This window comes from Puntigrus tetrazona, chromosome 6, assembly GCF_018831695.1.
Source record: "Puntigrus tetrazona isolate hp1 chromosome 6, ASM1883169v1, whole genome shotgun sequence".
Taxonomy (NCBI): domain Eukaryota; kingdom Metazoa; phylum Chordata; class Actinopteri; order Cypriniformes; family Cyprinidae; genus Puntigrus; species Puntigrus tetrazona.
In genome coordinates, this window is record NC_056704.1 from 5,773,750 (window position 1) to 5,784,870 (window position 11,121).

Below are 11,121 nucleotides of genomic sequence, written 5' to 3' on the forward strand. Positions count from 1 at the left end.
TTCCGCATCACTGTATTGAATGGATTTAAAGAAACTGGTCGGTTATGCTTGAAGTTGAACAAGTTTTAAAGTTTTCAGAAAACAACTCAATTAGACGCAGATTTTTATTTCGTAAATAACACCGTTAACAATTTATTTTCCTAGACAGACTTACATGCAGTAATAATAAAAAACTAGACGTGATATAATAATCAGCGTACTAAAACGGTATTAATCGTCGTAAAGCGCGAGCTGCCTCATAACTGAAACATGCTAAAAGCGATTATCCTAATTGGGGGTCCTCAAAAAGGTGAGATTTTAGTCATTATTATAACTCTACGAATGTTATGAACGTTACCTCAACAACATTATCACATATGATGACGTGGCGCAAAAGGCGTAGCTACGTGATAGAGTCTGATATGCTAAACTCAAATTAGCGGTACAGAGCTACCGTCTTAAAACGAGCAAATATGCTAATACGTGGATATCAAAACCTGTTTAAAACGCATTAAATAAAAATGCCCTGCGTACAGGTACCAGGTTCCGCCCCCTGTCATTCGAGGTGCCCAAACCACTGTTCCCAGTGGCAGGAGTTCCCATGCTGCAGCATCACATAGAAGCCTGTGCACAAGTAAGACACTACAGACTGTGTGTAGATGACACGTTAAGAGTGAAGTTAAACACTTTTCACATTTATTAATGTCTGTCTTGAAAGTTGTCCATGTTTTATTCTCTTAAAGGTTCCTGATATGAAAGAGATCATACTAATAGGTTTTTATCAGCCCAACGATGAGCTAAACCGCTTCATTTCTTCTGCACAACAGGAACTTAAAATCCCAATAAGGTAGACACGAGTTCAGATCAGATATTTCAAATTTAGAAAAATGTATGATTGCTACTATGTTGATATTTTGTCTTATCTGACAGTGCTGTAATTTAAACTGGTCAAATACGTAGGCCTGATCACACAATTTATTTCTTTTTGAATCTGAAGGTACTTGCAGGAGTTCGCCGCCCTTGGTACAGGCGGTGGGATCTATCACTTTCGTGACCAGATCTTGTCTGGGGTCCTGCTGCATTTTCCTCATGAATGCTGGCGTGTGCTCCGAGTTCCCCTTGCAGGAAATGCTCCGGTTCCACCGTCAGCACGGCGAGAATCATTGTGAGTCTTACTTGGAACTACAGTAGGTTTATGTTTAGTAATCAAGAGTGGGTACAGAGCATAAAAGAAGGTATTTTAAAGACTTTTTGTAATTAAGCTATTTTGGTTACCAGTGGCTTTCATTGTCTGATCCAAAAATATGAGATGTTTCTCAAATTATCTTTTTATGTTGGGCCATTGTAGATTAAACATTTACATGTAATACATTTTATGTTTACTCAAAAAAATATTTCTTTTGATACTTTTTAACACAATAATGGATTTAAATTATCTTGCGTAGCTAATTTCACTGCCAAATTTAATTAGCCTTTAATTAGTTTAATTAATCAACAAATAATGTAATTACTTAAGACTTAAGAATTTTATTTGACTGACAGACCCCAATTATATAATATAATATATCTAGTATACATTTTTTTTTTTTTTTAAAGAATTTTTATGTTCATCAAGCCTCATTTATTTGATCATTAATACAGTAATAGCCATAATATTATAAAAATACTACTATTAAAAAAATAATTAAAACAAATTTATATTTGAATATATTTTAAAATGTAATATATCACATGGCAAAGCCGATATTTCAGCAAGTGTTCTCCAGTCTTCAGTGTCACGTGATCCATCAGAAATCATACTTAATCATAACTAATATGTTGATTTGGTGCTCAAGAAACATTTATGTTGAAAACAGTGGTAAATGGTTTCAGGATTTTTCTAAATCTCTCACTGCAGGCCAATAGAACACAATCTCTAAACTACGGCTGCATTGTGGAAAACCATGAGACAAATGAGGTACTATATATGTATGAATGTATAAATATGCATGATTGCTTCCACGCACACTAATTCATATGATCTGATGGACAAGTACTCCGTTCAATAAATGCCATTAAGAAGATACTTGCTTTTTCACATTAAGCTTATTATCACTCATTTCTTTCAGGTGCTCCATTTTGTGGAGAAACCCAGTACTTTTGTAAGTGACATTATCAACTGTGGGATCTATTTGTTCACTCCGGATATTTTTGGCCATATTGGGGTGGTTTTCCAGAGGAACCAGCAGGAGAGGATCCAGTGAGTGTCACTGACATAGTTCAGCCTCTAAACCGCTTTGCAGTCTTCACCGGACAGATTTACGTGTATAATAATAGGTCAGCCTGACCTGTTTGCACTGAAATGAGTTATTTTTTTTTTCCACAGGGAAGAACTCACTAATGGCAAGCAGATGCCAGAGGTGCTTCGGCTAGAACAGGACATCTTTACAACCCTAGCAGGACAGAAAAAACTCTTTGTCTACAAAACACAGCATTTCTGGAGTCAGATCAAGTCTGCAGGGTAAATCTGCATTTCTCTCAATTTTTACCTGTCATCTCCCCTTTCTGTCACTGTTTCTTATGATGTTGTTATGTAACGTAACACAGGTCAGCAATATATGCTAGTCGTTTGTACCTCAAGCAGTATCATCAGACACATCCTGAAAGACTGGCTACAAACCAACATGGAACCCCCAAAATAATCGGTATGTTACATGAAGAATTCTCTCTGAGCTGTTTTGATATTATATGCAGGTACAAAGTCACTAAATATTTGTTTACCCCCTTCAGGGGATGTTTATATACACCCTACAGCAAACATCGATCCCTCTGCTGTGGTAAGTATATGGACAACAACTTATATGCAGTAAATATATGCTTCTGCACTGATTTCAGTTTCTTTCTCTCCATTCAGTTGGGTCCTAATGTTTCCATCGGCAAAGGGGTGACAATTGGAGGAGGTGTAAGAGTGAGGGAGTCCATTATATTACATGGAGCCATGTTACAGGTGAAGTGGGTCACCCTGTGTTCGTATCGCTGCAGTGGCAATCAGACATTAGCAGGAAATGTGACGTTGGTTATTATTAAACACGCGGCTCTCTGTTTCAGGATCACTGTTGTGTGTTGAACAGTATTGTTGGATGGGACAGTACAGTGGGAAATGGGCAAGAGTAGAAGGCACTCCGGTGACCCCAATCCCAACGACCCGTATGCCAAGATTGACAGCGAGACTCTGTTCAGGGATGGAGGTCTAACCCCATCCATCACCATTCTTGGTATGAAGATCTAACGAGTGGCAACATAGATAACTTAATTTAATATAATATAATATAATATAATAATGTTTTACATTTTAAAACATTCTTAATTTTGTTTAAAGAATGCTCAAAAAAAAAAGGAAAAATAATATTGTGAAATATCATTACATGTCTTTTCTGTTTTAGTTTATTTTAAAATGTAATTTATTCCTTTGGCAAATCTGAATTTCCAGCTGCCTTTACTCCAGTATTCAGTGTCCTTCTACATCAGAAATCCTTGTAAAATGCTGATTTTGCTCAAGAAACATTTTTTTTTTTTTAAATATTATTAGTATTGAAAACTGTTGTTCTTTGGCTGAGATACTAAGTGACTTTGATTGTTCTTGGCAATCAAAAGTTAAGTTGTGATACATTTACGATAGAAAATGTACAAAATAAATTCATGGAACATGATCTTAAATTAATATCCTAATGATTTTTGTCATAAAAGAAAAATCGTTAATTTCTGACCAATATTATGTGTTTTTGCTTCTTGCTATATAAATATACCTTTGCTCCAGCCGCACATATAATACAGCCATGTCGTAACTGCATTACTGATGATCTAATGTGTATTTTAAACACATAAATATGTACAGTCTGTTTTTTTCCAGAAGGTGGAGCTGTTCCTTAAGAAGTTCTAACAATCATCTTGCTTCTGCAGGTATATGTGTGTAACAGTTTTTCCAGAACAGGAAGTATGTCTAACATTCTATACTCTCTATTTTTTTTCTTCTAGGCTGCAATGTGAATATTCCATCGGAGGTCATCATTCGAAACTCTATCGTCTTACCTCATAAAGATCTCAACAGGAGCTTCCAAAACCAGATCATCCTATAGAAGACTGTCTTTCTGAATAAACACTGAACATTGGGTCATGTAGAAAGTATATAGTCTAAAGATTGCACAAGTATTGTTTATTGTTTATCGTTATTTAATGTTTAAGTATTTGATGAGAAAATGAGAGCCCACTTATGCGGTTTGTATTATAGGGGGAACAATATGATTCAATGAGATATTATATTTTGTATTTCATATAAAAAAGTTGATACACCAGCCTTATGCACATACAGATTATAATACAACACTAGATTTTACTTTTATTTTTGTTTTATTACAGGAATCACATATTTGTAATTGCCTTTTGAGTAAAATTAAGAATGAGACAGAAACTGACAGATATGAAGACATTTTTTGGCAGGAATGGAAAAGATAAGGTTTAGTTTTTAACAAAAGAGAGAAAACAAACCAAAAAAATGTTTTAAGAGTTTTATGTTTGTTCCTGAATTATTTCTGTTCTCTGTTGCAACCATGTATTAAAATCATCTAGCAACAGAAAAACAGAAACAGAACATTTGGAGTTTTATGACAAACTGACAAGTACCCTGTGAGCGCAAATTGAGCCTAATGCGTCTGTTTTAATTAAAAGATTAGAAGAATTTAATTGAATGTGTCATAATGCTTTGAATGTGTTACTGAAGTTTACATATATTAAATTATTGAGGGCCATATGAGTTACCAGTCTGACTGGAAGGAAACAGTGAGAAGAGACTACATATCTGTGTTAGAAAGTATAACAATGTTATATTAATCGGGTTAAGATGCATCTGCAAAATATGTCAGTATTAAATTTAGTTTTCAAAAAAAAAAAAAAAAAAGAATATAATGGATTTTATAATGGCGTTCTTAAATGCGCAGTTGAAAAAGTTAAAGTACATTTATTGTAGGGGTTTATAAAACTATCTGAAAGATACAAAATTTAATTTATGGTTATTTTCTGGTCATAGCTATATACTTCCAGGCATAAATGAGTTCTAACTTAAAATAATTTATCATAAGTGTTTTTCAAAAATATATACCTCTTTAACAACCTGCACCTGCATGAGAAAAAAAAAAAAAAGTTCAACGGTTCAAATTCCTAGTGAAGAACTATACTACCCATAATCCTACAGGAAGATGTCCACCAATCACAGGAATGGGGCAAACTAGTGTCACCAAAGGACCTCTGAAGCACAGCCCTTCCCCAAGGGGTCGCCTTCAAGGTTATCAAAAAGCATAATGCAGCAGTACATTGGCAAGTGAGACAAAGGTCAAAGGAGGAGAGGCTTCAATGTGTTTAATGAACTGCTTTTCTGAGGAACCACCTTATCACATATGATATCATTTAATATACTGATAAACTGTTTGCTAATCATCAAGGTTTTTTGTGAGATGTAAGGTTTTATTTGGAGTTTACAACAGAAAAATTGCTTGTATGTTTGGTCTTATTTAACAAAATCTCTATGAAAATCCTTGTAGGAAAAATTAAGAAGAAAAATATGCACTAATGCACTCTGCTTTTCTCAATGCAATGTTGTGTGAAGTAGCTAGGTAGAATCAATCAGTAAAAGCTAATAACCAGAGGAAAGTAACTTTGGCTGTTTAAAGTATTGCCTGAATGTGCAATTACAGGACAAAGAAATACTTAAAATAGAAAGATTTTCCTTTGTGTTTTTGAGAACTTTAATGCACAAACAACAATGTTCAAATCCCAAAAATTCTCAAAAACGACTAAACCCCTGTATTATGCATACCAGGCCAGTAGTTGGCGATGTTACTTTGTAAAGAAACAACACATGTCTGCGCACACGCCTATAAACTTCATGTAGTTTACACAGAAATAATAACATAATAATAATTATACTTTGATACTCCCGTGCAGAATTTGCACCATCCGAGCAACTGCCAATGAGATGCATAGAAATGAGGCATGCTGACATGAAGTTGTTTAGGTTAACCTTTGTAGTGGTAGTTAATCTGATTAACAATTAAGCTTTTTTGAGTAACTCTACACCGAACTATGTTTAGCTTGCCCTTACAGTCAGGATACATAACTTATTACAACAGAAGACCATTGCATTGTAGGCTTGCATTACCTCCGACAGAAGATTGGATTCTGTTTTTTTTCTTCCTTTAGAATAAACCACAGAGTACCTTATAAATTTGAAATAATGCTTCTTTGCTATACAGATAATATGTAATTCAGAAAGGTGACAGCCTCCTCCTTCCTCTGTAAACATGCTGATTATTCACAGAGTGGAGCGGGTCAGAAGAGGTTTAATGGCTCCTTTGTGAGTGGATTCTTGCAGCTTTATCTTTACTCTCACTCTCCTCAGACACAGCACATAATTCCAGTTTGGAAATAGAGTTCTGTGTTCTTTTCAAAGCCTTTTCATGTCAGATTATAAAAAAAAATAATAGCCTAGTGGTGGGAAAAACATGGGAAAAATAGAGTGGCTTTTAAATGAATAACCACTTAAACCTTTGAGTATGTTACATAGCTAAAGGGAACCAGTAAACCATACATGTGCAGTGTTTTGTCCCTACATATGGTTATAGAAAAATGCATTGGGTAGAGTAGCATAGACAGCAGTCTTCACCCCCATTAATGTTGCTTATGTCACCTTAAAATAGCCAAACTCGAATCTGCAAATATTAGCATAGTCAAAAGTCAAAATTCAACTTTAAAAATCCCCATGATTGAAAAAGTGTCCCTTCTTTTGGCTTATTGACAACATGCCACACACCGTTGAGAAAGTATGAACTAATGCGGTAACTTGTTAACTAAAGTAACTAAAGTATTACTTGGGTAGTTAACACGATTTGCTGGCCAAGCAAACTTGTGTTGATGCTAAGTGCATACCGAAATGTAGATTTTTATCACCAGCGATGTTTTAGTGTGCAAATGAGGTGTTATCATCTGACCAGTACAAAGAGGAAAAAAAGAGAGCAGGAACCATGGCTTTTCAAAGGTGTGAAGCATGAACGTGAGACTGGAAAAAGGTGCCTGAAGCCGAAGAGAATTTCAGATAAGAAATCTGAAAGGAAGTCTTGTTTTCTACTGTAATTTGTATTACTGTTTGTTTATGAGAACTAATAGTGTTCAGTAATAATACGCAGGTGAAAACTTTGCAGTCTCTGCTCATCGTGACCAAACAAAAAAAAAGGGCACCTGATGAAACGTGGAATAAAAATGCATGTTAGCACTTTATTAAAATGACTTTTCTCGCTATTAACTAGTGGCTTATAAGCATGGTTATTATCTTATACTGTTTATTAGTACTTTCAAAGCACACTAAATGGTTTATTCTGTGACCATGTTATATCCCTTAATCCTAACCCATACCTAAAGAACTACCTCGCTAACCATTAATGAGAGGAAAGTGTTACCAAATGCAATAAACAGACATATTTTGAACACGTCTGAGGATGAAACGTGCATTCGAAACGCACAAAAGATATTAATCTTAAATCTCGAAATCGCTTACCTCTGTGGGCAATGCACAATAAGTATCCGTGAGCTCGGATGCCGTATGTAACATTAGCATTCTTTCCTTTGGTTTCTCTTTGGGACCAAAATGATCTGCAACCCAGTGAAGTACTGGTGCATCAGCACTCCTCATCTTTTTTTCATATAAACTAAGTTCACACGAGCTCGAGCTACGTCCGACGCCTGTAAATGTATTAGATGTTAGCTCAGTGCAGCGGTCCTCGTTTGGGTTCGCTGTCCTCTTTTGATGAGATAGCTTTTTCTGGCCTTCTTTAAGAACGTTTCTCGACATAGGCTACTCACTTAATCTGACAGCTCCGGAGTGTGTGAAGTTGGGGAGAATCTCTCCCCATCAGGATATTTACAATCTCTTTTTCTTTGATTAGAGATCTGAAGGTGTCAGGCGTGATTATCTTCTTTTCAGTGTAAATAACTTTAGTCTTCAGCGCTTAACTCACCCCTTCAGTTTCGTCAGTGGTCCCTGTCAAAGTTCTGAGTTGTAAGGATTTTAGTTTCCATGGCTCAGTCTGAATTTTAATTAGAATCTCCCAGCTTTGTACTTTTAATAGTGTGTTCTATTCATCTGCTTATGTTCTGATAATAGAAAGTAAATCCGCTATGAGAAGAAATAAGTGAAATGAATGGGTGGAGGTTTGGAAATGAATGTGGGTGGCCGATGCTGTATAGAACGGTACATATACATTACTGTATATATACTTAGAACAGTAATACATTATTGTGTATATTACAAATGTATTAAAATAGAAAGCAGTTCTTTTAAATTCTAATCATATTTACTGTGCTTCTGATAAAGCATAAACATTATCTATATTTCAAAATATGATCTATATTCAAAATCTTACCAACCCTAAACATTTAAATGGTAGCAATATATAAATAACACGGACAAAAGAATTGTAAATTAAGCTGTTAATTAATTAGCCAATTGCCAAATAAATAAATAAAATTAAGCGCCCATATGCTGTACACATTTGCAAAATATTCAGCAAACGGGTTTTTGTGAATTTAGCTGTAGTTTGCCACTGTGACGGCCTGAGTGGTGGCAGCACATGAGTGGTAATATACCCGTATCACCTTTTTCACACACGACACATTTTGTAAATCATGTTTATTTATGGTTTAGTTTAACTTTCTTGTCAGTTGCATTTAATCACATAAGCATACATGATTTATAACTTTATTTTCCATAGGTTTCATTTATAACATACATTGTTACTGATTTGGAGTGCACACAAATTAGTTGCTTTGTATGTGTTATTTACCTTTTGTTTCTATTTTTGAGTTAAGTTTACCGGCGGCGTGTGGCGACGATTGTCAGGCCAAGTACTTCCAACTTCCTGGTGTGACGGAAATTAGAGTCCGGGTGGAAACTGGGAATTTAAAGGCAAACGGGTCTCCTGGACGTACCATTCGGAGAGATGGTCGGGGACGAGCAAGAAAGGAAAAATTGCTGATTTTATTAATTATATTTAGTTGTCTATTTGTTGTTTGGTTATGGGTTAGGTTCTTTGGGGATGATTTAGTGTTTCTTTGTGCTAGGTTTATCTTTTTGATTTGATTCATCTTGTTAAATGTGAAGTATTGTTGATTTCCCTCTTAATTTGTAATGGGCCCATCTTTCTCTTTATAAGCTGTTGTGTTGTCCATTTTGGTGGCTTTTTGTTTTTTGGTCTGTTTCTGTCTGTCTGGTTTGTTGTGTAAAGTTACCTTTTTGAGTTTAATTAAAAAGTTTTTTCTGGTGACGGCTGGTGTTCCTTGTCTTTGACCTCTCGGTCCCTCACATATGGTGTCAGAAGTGGGATATTCCAGCCAGTCAAGGACACCAAGCTGTTTTATTTCTTTTTTTTGCCCCACGTGGTAGTGTTTTGTTACTGTTATGAGCCGTGCTTCAAAGAAAGGTATACCTAAAGCACCTCCCCTGCAGCAAGAGGAAGAAAAAGGTGAGGAAGACCAGGATGTGGTGGAAGGAGTTGAAAGGGGCAAGGCAACTGGAGATCAGGATATCTCAGTGAATGAGTTGGCAAATTTACTTCGGGCCCATATGGCAAGGATGGATGGCCAGGAGGCCACAAGAAAGCAGGAGCAGGCAGCTCAGGAGCGACGCTTTGGGCTTTGCAGCACCAGTTCAGTCTTTTTGCAGTTGGAGGTCCAGGCACGAACCTCGCCTAATCCTTCCTCTCCAAATCTTCCCTTACCTGATACAGGCCAAGAGGGCCCTGATGTGGATTTGGCAGTTTCTGATGGACACTCTGAGGTGTCTGTTCCTCAGCAGTTGTAATCCAGTGGAGGGCAGTATAGGTCCACCATTGTCTCAGATACCTCGACTGGAGAAGCTGAGCGACACGGATGATGTAGAACATTTTTTAGTTACCTTCGAAAGAATTGCTATTGCCTGTAGGTGGACCAGAACTGATTGGGTTTGGCATTTAATCCCTCTACTGACTGGTAAAGCAAGAGCCGCTTATGTCAACATGGATCTGAATGAATCTATTGACTATGATAGAGTGAAGTGTGCTATCTTAAAGAAATATGATGTCAATGTTGAAACTTACAGACAAAAGTTCCGTTCCCTGACAGTAGATCCAACAGAGAGCCCAAAAGAGCTTTACAACCGGCTCAAAGAACTCTTTGGAAAGTGGATCCAGCCTAAAAGGAAAACAGTGGAGGAGGTGAGTGAAATAATCATTCTGGAGCAATATCTGAGAATGTTGTCTTCTGAACTCCAGGTGTGGGTTCGAGAAAGGGATCCCAGAACAGCACTGGAAGCAGCATCCTTGGCAGAGGTGTTTGTTGCTGCCAGAGGAAAAAATAAGCCGTGGGCTTGGAAACTGGTCAATGATCGCCGTTCTTCTGATGTGCCTCACTTCCAGCCAAGGAAGGTAGAGGGTCTGGTAAGCCATATATATGGAAAAAGTGCTGCCCTAACTTAAATTTTGCTTCTAAACGACCTCCCATATGTTACCTGTGTGGCCAAGAAGGGCATACAAAGCCAAATTGTCCAAAGGTATCAGCTCAGTTTACACAGCTATGCCTAGTACCGGGAGGGAGGCAACAAAGACCCCAATTCCACTGAGAACTGTAAATGTAGAGATAAATGGTGAGAAATTGGCTGCTTTGGTTGACACCGGCAGTGACAAGACTTTGGTGAGAAGAGAATTTATACGCGCCCTCTTTAATTAGCACAGTGGGCAGATTACCTATTTGCTGTGTGCATGGGGACGAGAGATTGTTACCTACCGCCAGTGTTTATGTGAAGATAGGGGACCAGACCTATCTGGTGGAGGTGGGGGTGACTGATAACTTGTCTTTCCCTGTGATTCTGGGCCAGGATATACCAGTATTGTTGGAGTTGTTGCGTACAGTACAGCAGTGCCAGATGGTGGTGACTCGAGCAAAGGCGAACCAGTCAGAGGAGATTGGGCACACTAAGCACTTTGCCTTTTTCAATGAGGAGATTGAGGCTGGAGTGCCAAAGAGGAGAAAGACTAAAATGGAAAAGAGACAAGAAAAGGTAAAATATGCTGCTCGTACAGTACC

At 37.1% G+C, this 11,121-nt stretch overlaps 1 pseudogene; it reads left to right on the top strand.

Moving 5' to 3' along the window:
* Positions 1 to 4,698, top strand: LOC122346632 (annotated as a pseudogene).
* The last annotated feature ends 6,423 nt before the right edge of the window (positions 4,699 to 11,121 follow it).